The sequence below is a fragment of the Penaeus monodon genome, unplaced genomic scaffold, assembly GCF_015228065.2.
Source record: "Penaeus monodon isolate SGIC_2016 unplaced genomic scaffold, NSTDA_Pmon_1 PmonScaffold_5171, whole genome shotgun sequence".
NCBI lineage: Eukaryota > Metazoa > Arthropoda > Malacostraca > Decapoda > Penaeidae > Penaeus > Penaeus monodon.
The window spans coordinates 766-16,510 of NW_023660076.1; the positions used below are offsets into that span (position 1 = coordinate 766).

The window sequence follows — 15,745 nt, forward strand, 5'->3', positions numbered from 1 at the left end:
TTAGTTTCACGAAAGTCTTTGTTCTTTCCACTCCCGCAGGACCTGCAATTCGTCCTGTTTATGAAGACAATAAAAATAACGCAGATGTGACCATCATGTTCCTAAATGTTACTTCATCCCTCTCTCTCTTGCTGCCATTGTTCTCTCCGCTCTACGTGCCTCCCTTGCGAGATCAGCCGAGGGAGGCGCCGAGGGAGGCGCTGGCTGCGAGGGACAGGGGAGGGGGGGGGGTCACTCGCGCGCACCCCCCCCCCCCCCCCCACTGTCTCTCGCATTTGCTCACTCTCGCTCTCTGAGAGAGAGAGAGAGGAGAGAGATGAGAGAGAGAAAGAGAAATTGAGATTGAGAGAGATTGAAAGAGAAAGAGATTGAGAAATAGAGAGAGAAATTAAGAGAAATTGAGAGAGAGAGAGAGAGAGAGAGAGAGAGAGAGAGAGAGAAATTGAGATTGAGAGAGATTGAAAGAGAAAGTGATAGAGAAAGAGAGGGAAATTAAGAGAGAGAAATTGAGGGAGAGAGAAAAGATAATAACTCTTGAGAGAGAGGGAAAGATGAGAACGCGGGAAAACAAAAAATGGAGCTATTGGTGTATTTTTTTCCATTTTTCTTCATTATTTTTCCTTTTCCTCATTATTTATTTTCCTTGTTATTCCTGATGCTTTATCGTTTTATTTTCTTATTCTTCATTATTCTTACTTCTGCGTCTCTCAGCCACTTAGTGGGTCCTTTGGGTTTTAGAATTCTTAATATAAGAAAAAAAAGGATGGAAAGTGGAAAACACGCACGCACGCACGCAACGCACACGCTCACGCACACGCACACGCACACGCACGCGCACACACACGCACGCACGCACGCACGCACGCACGCACGCACGCACGCACCACACACACACACACACACACACCACACACAACACACACACACACACACACACACACACACACACACACACACGCACGCACCGCACGCACGCATCCACACACGCACGCACGCACGCACGCACGCACGCACGCACACACACACACACACACACACACACACACACACACACACACACACACACACACACACACACACACACACACACACACACACAACGTTGTATATAAGTGTATGTGTGGGTGTGAAATTGGTAAGGAAAATTTATGGAGTCTAATGCTCCCTTAAGCATAGCTGTAAAGTGATTCATAGATAATCTGTATGATAATTGCAAAGGCAAGAAGTAACCGTAACGCATCAGCCAGCGGTCGATGTAAGTAGTTGCCTAATGAGCAGTTACGCCGTGAAATTGCTCCGCTCAATCAGCGCCGCCCGACCGGTGCGCCAACAAGACACGGAAGCTGCGTCTTGTGTGGGCACGCCTCTCTGCCCTAAGAGTTGGGTGGAGGTTGTGACGAGGGGCCTGTGCAGGTGTTGATTCATGCGTGTGTTTTCATTTTTGGCTGGAGCATATATATTATTACACACATGTTAATATGTACGCTAATGCATATAATTAATACATATAATATACATGTTAATACATCCATATTATTATACACTGTATATACGGATATTTGTATGCGTTTTGGTATGAGGATCGTGTTTCGTTAATTTTTTTTCTCACTCTTTTTCTACAAAACCGGGAATTATATTCCCAATGAGAACACCCAAATCGTTGGAATAAAACCTGCTGAACTACATTACGAATAGCCATTATTGCTATTATACAATTACCTCGAGGCTATGTTCCATTACTTTCACCAAGTTTTTGCCCGGGAAGAACACGGTTGGCCTTTTAAAACATTATTTATGGTCCATCGACTGTTATTTTACCCGTGTTTTAGCTTACCTCTTTTCAGAAGGAAGTGTTGTTGATATTTACGTAATAAGTATATTATAAAATAGAGAATGAAAATGGCCGCACGCAACCCTTATTTGTTGAAAATCATGTAAACAAAATGGTGATGATTTTTTCGAACAGAACTGCTTACAATCACGAATGCGGAAATGGAAGTTGCTTGCATTTAAGAAGGGCACTGGCTCGGGTCGTTTGTAATTAGCTAAACCTTCAGAAGAGAAAAGTAAAAAATACAAAGATAGATTTGAAATGTTTTGTCCTGATGAGGTTGAATTAGGTGATTGGAAACATTTTTTTTCTCCTTTAAAGGGTTCGTATGTTTTTCGATATCAAAATGTCATCTTTGTCATTTCTCCATTTTCTTTCGGCCTTGTAAGTAGTTTCCGATTATGCTTTATAGTTACTAAATAAATTATTAAAGATGTCATTTATTTTCATGGAGAATGTAAAGGGCTTGGAACCAGTCTGGGCGGCCCTTCCTTTGCTATTTGGAGAGGGAATTGATAGCCGGCCAATTTTTGGACACCTTTTATAGGTTTTTGTGGTCATTAGGGGGTGCTACTGTCGCCTGATAAAGTGAATTCTTGTTTTTGCAATCTCCCCCCCCCCTTATTTTTTTGTTCAGTGCCTTTCATATTTGGCGGGATCAGATTTGCAGTACTGCGGCCTAGAGCGGTTATTTTTTCGGAATCAAAATTATTGGTTTTGAAATTCGATATGTTGTTTTTTTTCTTCTTCCTTTCTTAGAAGATATATAGTGGGTCCTAATCGCTAGTTTGGTGGTTTGTAATTTTGCTTTACAGATCGGGATTTTGTTCTCTGGAAGCTTTGTCATCTTAACATTACTTGCATGTACAGCCATCCAAAATTATGCAGCTTAACCACGAAACTATTATTAAAATTAATTCAGTAATACTGATAGCGAAACAGCGATGAGGATTTTGCTTTATATGTTTCACGATTAAAGATATCGGATCAAAAATTATGCTTCTTGTTATGCTGCAGAAGTAACCACTCGCGCACGCTGTAGGTTCCCGATAAATAAAATCTTAATTTTTTGGGCCAAGACAAATGAATACTCCCACTGTGATATTCTCCATATCCCAAACACGACATTCCTGAGGAGCAGAATAAAGTCAGGGTCAACAATCCGAACACGTATGGCTGACGGCGGCAAAATCCCCTTTGGACGTGGGGACAGCTACCGCCCAGGCACGCTCGAAGGCAGCGAGAGCAGCTGACATTTTGGTTATCGAGCCAGGCTGTTGTTCCCAAATAGGGAAGCACCAGTTTTTTGTGTCGCATGACTATCAGCTCCTGGCTGGGTTTTGTCACTTGGGTTGTACGTAGTGTGGGTGTCTTGGGTTTCTTTCTTTTTTTCCTTTTTTTTTTTCCTCTTTTCTTGTAAGTCTGGATTGGAGGTAATTGGGTTAAAGGAGAACGGCCTGTTTTTTTTTTTTCATATCGTAGATTTGTTGCTTTTTAAAACCCATTTCTTTCTCACTTTTACTTATAGATTTCGTGTAATAAAATGTGATTTTTAATTCCACCGTACATTTTTTTCCCCTTCTGATTACAGTGTTGTCTAAGATTCCTTGGTTGCAGATAAAAAAAAAAGGTTAAGGAAAATGTATATGTTAAGACAAGATAGAGTAAAAAGTATCCAGAAAAGTTTATAAAAAAAGGCCTACTTAGGTTTTTAAGGCCAGGCATTGTTTGGCCTCAAGAACACGTTCTTTGCACGCCGTGTTCTTAAAATTTTAGAGAATCCGTATGCTTCCCCAAAGAGAACCGTTATCCTTCCTTTGCAACACCAAAAAGTAAAGGTAAAATGGACTACGTAAAGAAAACAGAATAACGAATATTTATTTACCTGAACAAAAAGGGAAAAAGTGTGATATTCCTTGGTTATTTGGCCATAATTCACCGCACAGCCTGTAAATAAAAACCGATTCTGTTCAATTTTCATTTCGCTTCGGTGATTCCGAAGAGTGCGACTTGGACATGTGGCTTTCTAAATTTTCAATTTTGATAATGACTGGCCTTGTCTTCCATATTCCGTATCCTTGGCAGCTTCCTGCTTCTGTTGGCATTTTGCTTTCATTTCTATTAGCATCTTTACTGTTAGTTAATGGAGCAGGCCCACGCTCTGCTGATTTCAAATTGCTAGATTCGTAATAAAAAACCTTCTGCACAACACGCCATACACCCAAGAAAAGGCGTTCATCAAACCTCCATAGTTGTCTAATAAAACGTGAGTGATGTCTGCGAGAAGCGGTCATCATGCTCAAAAATAATTTGGAAGGTCTTCGATGAGGGTTGAATGAACGAGCGCCACCTCTGTTACAAATGGCCCAAGACTGCCAGAATGCGTGGGTATTCCGCGTTTTCCGTTTCCGGGTTTCGTTTTCAGTGCCGTTTTGGACAGATATTTTACTAAAAAGATTCTCAGGGAAACTGGGAAAATCAGAGGCATTTTGAAGAAGATTGAGAAGGCAATGTGCCGTCAGTCTTAGCAAAGCAGTTTGATTAAACAAGGCAGAGAGATGTTTATAAAGGATTAGTGACAAAGATTAAAACAGTACATTTAATGTTTGAAGATATATAGCGTTGTAATTGTTGGCCATTAGATTTTAGTATCAAAGGGAAACGTCGGACGCTGCTGGTGAGCTGTTTAGATAAAAGATTTGGGATATATTATTATTATTGATGCAGTTATAGAAAAAGTTTCTAGATTTTATGTTTTCAAAAGACATAAAAGTAAGAAATTCTATGCAGTGTCGACATTACCCAAACCTCTCTTTTGCATGCCGTTTTGACCGCCCCTTGCAGCAGCAATCCTTTACCAGGTATAGTTTTACCACCAGTATGGGCCAGTTCCTCGAAGTGCCTGAAGGGGCAAAGAGAAGTATAATTCTAAATATATGTCTGTAGCAGCAGATTCTGAACGTCCTTGCTGTAAAAGGCATGAAAAAATCTCTCTCGGGCTTGTAAAAAAAACCGGGGGGACAGCATCAGGCCACCGTCCACCAGCCTTGCCAGTGCCCCCGGGCCCAGGCCACCGTCTTCGCCATCGTCCTACTTGCCCTTTTGTCCCCGGTGGCACCACCCTGTTCCTCTCTGGCCTTGCTCTCGCCCTCGTTGTTGTGGTTGCTATCGCCGTCAACCCTCGCGTCGCCGTCACCGTCTCTGTTAGGTCTTTTTTTTTTCTCCTTATTGCTGTTATTTTCTTATCCATTTTGCTGTACTTTTTCTCACCATGTCTACTGCCATCATCTTTCTTTTCTAAGTGTTCTACCATCGCCTCTGTTCCTTCTTTAAATGTTTTCTTCGTCTCTCACTCGTTTCCCTCGCGACGCTGTCGCCTCATTTCTTTCGTGTTCAGCATTAGACCAAAACCGTACCTCCTTGTTGAGAGCATCACTTCAGTTATTCTAACCAATTTAGGCTTAGGCAAATTTTTTGAAAAAGTCATTTGCGGAATTACTCCCCACGCACGCACACACGCCACACGCACACGCACACGCCACGCACACGCACACCCGCACACGCACCCCGCACACACGCACAAAGCCCCCACGCACACGCACACGCACACGCCCACGCGCACACACACACACAACACACACACACACACACACAACACACACACACACACACACACACACAAACACACACACACACACACACACACCACACACCCAAGAACAAAAAGTAAATCTGAGCTTCATGGAACTTCGTGCTCAGCCTCGCATCCACCAACTCAAGAGAGAAAAGCAGAGAAAAAAATACAGATGAAAGACCTCCCTCGTTTACTGACTGATATGGAATATATTCATAGTTAACTCTCGCCATAAACCAACAATTGACACGACTTTGCGGGTTCTCCCTCATCGCGATGTGAGCTCTGAAATTGCTTACTAAAGCTCGTAAGGCCACCACCTCCATTTTGAATGGTAGAACCGCCAGGGAGGCTGGGGTTTAAAGGGTAGATGGCTGGGTAACTATACAGACCCCCCCCCCTGCTCGCTCAACACGTTTTTTTTTTTTTTGTAAGCCTTTATGTAAGGACCCAAAACAAGCTGGCAGGTGGGGGCCGCCGCAACCTGACCTTGTGCGTTTGGTATGGTTGCAGCTCATAGGGCCCAATTCGGGAATTTGTGTTGAACGGAATGCGGGTTGCCGAAGAGAGTGATATTGGATTTCTTATTCATCGAAGGCAGAAGAAATCGGGTTTTACCGTCGATATGTATGACATATGAACGTTATTTAAACCTTTGATGTGCTTATTGGTTTTGGTATATAGGCTCCCGGGGAAGTTCTCTGAAGCTTGATAACATTGCACTACATCTTTTGCATATATATATATATATATATATATATATATATATATATATTATATATATATATATATATATATATATTTATGTATAATATTACATATATGATATATACTCTTTAGAATGCAAAAATAAGTGTTTTATATTCAAACGGTTTGTCCTCTCTTCCAGACCTTCTACGCCAATGGCGACTACATCATCCGCCAGGGCGCTCGGGAGACACATTCTTCATCATCAGCAAGGCAGAGTGAGTATGCATTGGAAATCATGATTTACCGGATCCTTTTCATAGACTGATTGACTTCATCCTGTCCGACTTCGGTGAACCTGCTATGTGGCGTAGTGCTTTCCTTACCATAAAATTGCAAGGAAGGCTTGTGCGTATATATATATATATATATATAATATATTATATATATATATAATATATTATATATATATATATTATAAAGCACAATATATATTTACACACAACACACACACACACACACACCACACACACACACCACACACACACACACCACCACACACACACACACACACACACACACACACCACACACACACACACACACACACACACACACACACACACACACACAACACACACACCACACACCACACACACACACCACACACACACACACCCACACAACACACACACCACACACACACACACACACACACCACACACCCACACACACACACCACACACACCACAACCACCACACACACCACACAACCACACCACCACACACAACACCACACACACACACACACACACACCACACACACACACACACACACACACGCACACACAGCCACACACATCCACACACAGCCACACACACACACACACACACACCACCGTGTGAAAGTATTCATTTTTATTATCCTTATCAGATTGCACTGCACATTAAATCATTAGGTCTTGTTAGGAAAATGTGGATTAAAGTTAAATTACTTTCTGCATCAGAATCCTTCATCAGAATCATGTTAATGTAACAAACTCGTCATGGTAAAAAGGAATTACCCTTTGTTAATGAAGTACCCATTATTTCAGGTACGTGTAACCATGAAGCACCCCGGCAGTGCAGAAGAGAAGGTGATCCGCTACCTGGAGAAGGGAGAGTTCTTCGGCGAGAAAGCCTTGCAAGGGTGAGTGAGAAGGCTCCTTGTGGGTGGTTTTCTGTTTGTGGGTTTGTACCTGTGTGGAAGGAGGAGGATGCACTGAGTGGCTTTACTCATGCTGGGTTGATGCAAATGGGGCAGTCATGCGCGCATACATACACTCATGCTCGTACACACACGCACACACACACACCACATGTAACCCCTGGAATATATTTCCATTTTTGTCTCCTACTACCGATATCTAATTTTTATTAGATATCTATTGTCTTATTGTCTGGTCTCTATTGGTCATAAACTATGATAATGAGGTGGCACTGGGATGACCAATCAGATTCCAGGTATGGCACATGCCACCCTCCTTAACCATCACCTGCATATCTATAAGATTGCAATCTGTCCAATACCAGCCATATATATATTTGTTTAAATAGGTTTCTTGTTTAGGATTTAAAAAGTCTCAGAAGTAGTAATAATATCTAATTCCAATGTAAATGGTGATCTTTATCACCTGTTTCTACTTCCCCATGGCAACCCTAAGTAAAATTTATTATTATTTTTTTTTCTTACAAACAGTCATCAGTGCCATTATTAAAAAAACCTTCATAGAAAAAACAGAAACATGCAAATGACTTAGAAATACAATTCTAATCCCGTCTGGTAGAATGATGTCAGAGTTAATCGCACTGACTTTGCTTTTCAGAGAGGATATCCGAACAGCCAACATCATTGCAGATGACCCAGATGGTGTAACATGCTTGGTTATTGACCGAGACTCCTTCAATCAGCTCATCGGAAACCTGGATGAGATACAGCAACGCTATGGAGCCGTTGATCTCTCAAGGAGGAAGTGAGTACTTTTTGGTGTGGTATTTAATGAAGTGAAATAATTTTTGAGATTTGAAATAACAGTAGCTTTCAATTAAGGATGTGTGCTTCAGCATAGGGGTATTTAGCTCCATTGTCTTTACTTTTCTTTTTCATTCTAGAAATTTTTGCTGTTATTTCTGGCTCAAGATATAGTTCATTTACTTTGTCAAAATGTCAAAAAAATTTATGTACAAAACATAAGCTGCAGTCAACTTCAGTTTAAAATGTGCATCTCAGTTTGTCTCCCGCATACAGGATGAACGAGGAGTTCACAAACATCAACCTGTCAGACCTCCGTAAAATTGCAACGTTGGGTGTTGGCGGTTTTGGAAGAGTGGAGCTCGTACAGATTGCTGGTGATTCCAGCCGTTCCTTTGCTCTGAAACAAATGAAGAAGAGCCAGGTAAGGCTTTTCTGCTGTGCTGTAATAAGAAACAGACATTCAAAGGCAAAGAACATAATGTATGCAGTTGTTTGATTGATATTGTGAGAAATGGTTCAAGATTACTCTTCAGGTTTTTATCTAGTTTTAATGGTATATTTTGCTAATGCTTCCATATTTTCCTCCAGAAATGGAAACTGAGTATACTAACACATAGATTAATTGTAGGTTAAACTGCAGAGTCTTTATTTGGAAGAACGGACAAGTCTGGTAATGGCTCCGGAAATAGGTTTATAATAGTTGTTAGCAAAATTAAGTTTATTTAGAAGGATTTCTGAAAAGTATGGTTTATTTGATATTGCAATAATGTGCTGCATTACTCAAGACTTAGCAGAACTAGGGACGCTGCTGTCCAGCACTGCAAAGTAAACTGTATTTTTTTGTGCCTAGATATATATATGGAAGATATGAATATAGCAGGAAAGAGGAATTAATATCCCATTGTTGAAAAGCTTATTGTGGATACTTTCCGTGTACCTAAAACTAGTTGCCCAGAGGCTGTGCTTTATCTTCTTCATTGAGAATTATTGACGTATTAGAATGCATAGTTTGCAAAACCTGACAAATTGCTAGTAAGAGGAACTCTGTATGTCTGCTTATAATTCTTTTGTCATTTGTCCCGGGAAGCCTTGTGATAGTTGATTTTTTAAAGAATGTCTTTACATATATTCTAATGCCAGTGAACCTAAGGAAAAAAATTCAAGGTTGTACATACATACCACATTGCATCAAATTCTTGGTAACTTTCATGTTTACATTTTTTTATGAAGGGGGAAGAGTCTGAACTAAATGAACCAAACTCATAGCCATCTCTTTTGTGTGCCAGATCGTTGAGACCCGACAACAGCAACACATCATGTCAGAGAAAGAGATAATGATGGAAGCAAATTGCGAACTTCATTGTCAAGCTCTTCAAGACATTTAAGGACCGCAAGTACCTTTAAAATGCTGATGGAGGCTTGTCTTGGAGGAGAACTTTGGACAATCCTAAGGTAAGGCATAAAGTGTTTAAAACATGAGGAAATGCTTGAATGAGGATTAGGTGTTTTTAAAGGGTAACCGTATTAGACGGAAAGGTCTGTTGGTTATTTAACACATTTTTCATCCTTTGTGTTAGAAAAAATTTCTTGGACTTTTTTATTTATTTTCTTTTTTTGTGGGTTTCCACAGACAAAAGAGGAATTATACAGGAATGGCACCTGAAATATCACTTTTGATTTCTCAAGGAGATTTTCCTTTATATATTTATATGCTTATACTCATATTCCCCAACCTATTAGGTGTCAGTAATTTGCATTGGTATCTACTTAACTTTTGTAATTAAAACTGACTCTTCTAATAACCAGTAGGTTGCTCATAAATTGATAAAAGCCTTTCTATTGCTCTCACGTTAACAAGTAATGATAGTGCCTAATACTGTATTGTTTATGTTCTGTAACAAATATCCTTGAGGAGATGATTACATGAGATCAGTCACTCTACTTTTTGCTGACTTGCATTTCCGATTTCTTAACCCATAAGGAAAACAGGAGCGTAGTATGATGCGTGGACTCCCTTTTTTCCCTACAAAAGGTAAAAGCGTGGTTCATATTGAGGTGTGGATTGCATTTGGTTTCCCCCATATTATTCTTACAAAGGTCTTGCCAGTTTCACTGTCCGTAATGTTCAGTGTGCTATCATACCCTTTTCATAACTTAAAACACCAGCAAAAACAAAAAGAAAAACACCAGAGCACATATTACTGAGCAGACAGACAGTTACTACCAGTCATGACAAAGTCATTTTTGTTGTTACTATTGCTGTTATTTTCATTATTATTCATTTGGATGGGCTGTTGTTATAATTATTAGTTATTAGTTCTGTTAAATATTCTCCAGCAGTGCATAAACCAGCCTGAATGGCATAACACAACCATTTTGAAACAGTGGTATAGAAATCCAGTTAAGAAATTTACTGAACAGTGAAACAACTTTCAAAACCCTTCTTGATTCTCAGTTTCATTTTCTAGTCTGATGACTTCCCAATAAAATTCTTTGTTGATGTAAAAATACAATAGTTCTTAACCTTTTTATGAGCGCACCCCCTTGATAGTTGGCCCTTGCCTCCACACAACCCCTTCCTTACATCTTCAGTCAAATAAGTATAGATCCTCCTGAGTTAAAAGGAAATGGGGGTAAAAAAGAGTTTTTTGTTTGCATAGCAACCCTTATGTACACAGCAAATTTTTAAAAAAGAATTATGATTTGATTAGAGAAACTACTTCTTTCTTCAAATATTATGTCCCCTTCCCCAACTCTTGGTAATCACTTATACCCTCAGGTTAAAAACCACAGAGACTGCCCATGTGAGCATATTCTTTGGAATAATAAGATATGCAAGTAGTTGCCCTATTTTTGCCTTCAAAGTGTTCTGGCTTTGAAATATGATGTATGAAATTGAATTCTCATCTGTGGATGAAATCACTTGTAAGTGCTAGCAAGGAAAAGACTTTTTTTTCTCTAAATATATTTATTGTAAAAGTAAATGAACTCACATAAAGTTGAAAGAGAAAGAAATGGAAGGAAAAGGGAGACTGTATGTGTGAATGTTGATACATACAAACACATTCCTATGCAATGTACTTTCTATATGCATTTGCATACAGATGTGCTTTATATACACATTCACACAGATACCCAATCTTTTATAACTCATACTTGTAATTAAGATAATATTTGCTTTTTGGGAAATATACAAACTACATGAAAAGACAATTACCAGTAACCAGGTTGGAGTGAAGGCAACAGTGCCATTATTTTGTTCATATTACAAATAATCCAAGTCAAAATTATTTAGTAAAAGAAATTTTACTGTTTTAAACTGGTATAAAAATCTGGTAGGAATTGAATGTCTGAAATTGTGCCAGAATTTGTTTTGTGGACTGTACTGTCTGAAGCTAAATTCTGTGTCATTTCTAAATTGTGATAGTCTTTTTTTAACATGTGTAGCTTGTTTAGCATATATTTACTTCTTATTTATACTCAAACTGGAGAGAAAAATAAGTCCAAGATTATCTAAATTTTAAAAATTCAACAGCAGTCATTTTGTACATAAAAAGTGAAATATATAGGCATATAAACTGTACAGAACCACATGACTGAGTGTACTTGTGAGTAAAATAAATTTTACTGTGATGTAAACTGCCAGATAATATTCCTACTACATGATACAGTTTGGAGGTACTGTAGCTACCATTGAAATTAAATTTTGGTAATGGATTTCAGTATAGGTTTGAAATTAAAGGAGACGTGGAATTTGAATTGGTAAGCTTCCCCCAATTCATTGTGCATATAAAAATGACAGTTATTGAACTGCTTTGAAAGTAGAAGATTACATGGATATTTAAATAAAATTTATGTTCTGGTAATCTTTTTACACCAACACAACCAAAGTTCAGGAATATGTAGAAATGGAGCATTTCTATATTCCCTGATTAGCTGTCATAGCCATATTGTATATTGAGACTAATGCTCTGTCTTATATATTTTACAAGTACTGTTGTTTTATTATACTAAAGAAGGACACTTGATTTACAATTTTCAGAACTTTCTTCCATTCTTAGAATGTTGTAAAAAAATTATTCTTGGTGTTATTGCATTTATGCCTTTTAAGAGCAATCTTACTAAAAGAAGATTTTTATTAATCATAGTAGCCAGACTTTTTTTATTTCACAAGTGTTGTATTTTTTTGTCATTTTCAAACAAGAGAATTAAAGTACAGAACAATAAGCATATCAGAATTCATTTTTTTATATTCACTAAAATCTGTATTAATAAGGTGATTTACCATGACATCATTAACTCACCCTTTAAAGGGGGTGAAACTGGTCATGCAATGTTTCCTTTTGCGATCTGTGAAAAAGGATGATGCTTAGCTACAGTACTTCTGTTTTCTTCTTATTTAGTTGAGTGAGTTTTCAGTCTATGCTTGATTTTATTGTTCATTAGAGGTACTCTAGGTGTCTCGGGTCGCAAAGGGTGGACTATGCATTTGTTTTTTTTGGTGGAGTTTTCTCAACATATCTTTTTTACATTGTGAAATAACAAAAGCTTTCATTACCATTACATATTTTATATTCATTTCATATTATTTTTGGTGTCCATTGAGTTGTATCTAAAAATAGTACCTTTTTGCATTCTGAGCTCACCCCAGCTTCTCCCTTGCATTGCAGAGGGCAGAGGTAAATTTGATGACCAAACAACACGCTTCTACACAGCTTGTTTGTGGAAGCCTTTGACTATCTGCACTCACAGGGCATCATCTACCGGGACCTGAAGCCAGAGAACTTGCTCCTTGATCTCAAAGGATATGTTAAACTAGTAGATTTCGGCTTTGCAAAGAGGCTCCAGGTGAGGACCCATGTCTTTCTTCTTTTTCTTCTTCTTTCTTCTCTTCTTCTTCTTCTCTTCTTCTTCTTCTTCTCCTCCTCCTCCTCCTCCTCCTCCTCCTCCTCCTCCTCCTCCTCCCTCCTCCTCCTCCTCCTCCTCCTCCTCCTCCTCCTCTTCCTCCCTCTTCCTCCTCCTCCTCCTCCTCCTCCTCCTCTCTCCTCCTCCTCCTTCTCCTCCTCCTCCTCCTTCTCCTCCTCCTCTTTCTTCTTCTTCCTCTCCTTCTTCTTCTTCTTCTTCTTCTTCTTCTTCTTCTTCTTTTTTTCTTCTTCTTTTTCTTCTTCTTCTTTCCCTTTTTCTTTTCCTTCTTCTTCAGGGAACTATTTTTATACCATTTGATTGTCTATAGACTTCTCTGATGTAGGCAGTATATAATTGATAGGTGAAGGATGCATAGATACTTTTGATTCTCATCTTTAAGAAAAGACCTGAAAAGTTTTTTTTGTGTGTGTGATAATATTTCAGTCTTATCAATATTTATTTTTACAGGTTGGAAGGAAAACATGGACCTTCTGCGGCACCCCAGAGTACTAGCCCCAGAAGTCATCTTAAACAAAGGTATGATTCTCAGCTGATTACTGGTCACTCGGTGTCCTTATGTTTGAGCTTTTAACAGGTGAGGGAAAATCACTGTTGTTTGTATTCTATTTTTTAGGGGGAAAAGCATCTTTTTTAATCCAAAAGTTTTTTTCTTTTTTTATTCCTGCTTAAAAAAAAAAGCAGTGTGTATACACACACACACACACAAACACACAAAATGCACACACACACACACACAAACACACACACACACACACACACACACACACACACACACACACACACACACACACACACACACACACACACCCACACACACACACACACACACACACACACACACCACACACACACAGATATATATATATACATACCAAAATAATCAAAATATAAGGAGGGGAATCTGTCCAACTCTAAAATTACAAATAAGTATATATTTAATAGCCATCATTATCATTTGTAGTAAAGCATAGACAGACATAATTGTGATGAATATAGAAAAGGTATAGTAAGAACAGACCTCAAAAGGTAATAGTTGTAATTGGTCTGGTTTTTGGGAGCATAGCTTGGCCATAATTGCAAGAAAAGATATATTATCGGTTTGTCTGTTCGTCATCTTGCTTTATAGACTTAGTTGTTCTTGCTCATACCTTTTTTGTTTTCCATGACAAGGGAGTGGTGAAATATTAATTCCTCTATCTTTTTCTCTGCAGGTACACCACCTTTCACAGGCCCTGACCCCATGAAAACCTACAATTCCATCTTAAAAAGGTATGACGCGGTAGAGTTCCCAGAAACCCATAACTCGCACTGCCAATGCTCTAACCCAAGAGGCTCTGCAGAGACAACCCTGCCGAGCGTCTTGGCTATCAGCGAGGGGGCATCAAGGATATACAAAAGAACAAGTACGGTTTTGTTTTTACTGTTACTGTTGTCCCAGTACATTCCCTGATATATCTATTTTTCTTGTTGTTTGTGCATTAGATTATTTAGCATCACAATTATAAGCAATATGATCCATAGTGAATGGAAAAATATGGGGTATAAAAAAAAAAAAAAAAAAAATTATATATATATATATATATATATATATATAATATATATATAATATGTATGTATGTAGTATGTATGTATGTATGTATGTATGTTATATAAATATTATATATTATATATATATATATATAATAGTAATATATATATATATATTATATATGTATATATGCATACATATATATATATATATATATATATATATATACATATACATATATATATATGTATGTATATATATATATACATAAATATACATACATAAATATACATATATATACATATATATACATATATATACATATATATACATATATATACATATACATATATAATATATATATATATATATATATATATATATATTATATATATAATATATATATATATGTGTGTGTGTGTGTGTGTGTGTGTGTGTGTGTGTGTGTGTGGGGTGTGTGTGTGTGTGTGTGTGTGTGTGTGGTGTTTTGGTGTGTGTGGGTGGGTGTGGGTGTGGGGTGTGGGTGTATGTGTGTGTAATATAGAATTTAGTGTAATTTTAATTTCCTCATTCATTGCAGGTGGTTTGAAGGTTTCTACTGGGAAGGTCTAAAGAACCGCACTCTGACGCCCCCCATTGTCCCCAACGTTCGTTCTGTGATTGACTGCAGCAACTTTGATGAATACCCACCAGATAGCGACGGTCCGCCTCCGATGACAATCTGGATGGGACATAGACTTCTAAATTATCTGTTGTGTGATGCCAGTGCTTTTAAAAACATTTAGATGACCTTTTTCCTTCTCTTACTTTTTTATAATATATTTCTAGGGTAAAATAGATAAGTTCATTCTCATTATAGTAACTAGTGTCATAATTACTTTTTTACTTTTTTTTACTTGTATTTCTGGCACAGTTGCTTGTGATGGTTTTCATTATTTTTATTTGGAGATGTCTTCAAAATGTCTAGCACTGTACTCAATTTTATTTTATTTTTTTTTTTTGTGTCCTTGTGTGTTGTGACAGACTTGCCATGAGAATATAGCCAAGGATGTGCCTCAGTCACCAGCGAGGGGCTTGAGGAGCCTACAAAGCTAGAAGACAGTCAAGTAGATGTATTTTGTTTACA

General features: G+C 38.2%; 1 pseudogene; it reads left to right on the forward strand.

The window, feature by feature from the left end:
- Positions 1–7,248: 7,248 nt before the first annotated feature.
- LOC119571110 lies at positions 7,249–15,363 on the forward strand (annotated as a pseudogene).
- Positions 15,364–15,745: the final 382 nt, after the last annotated feature.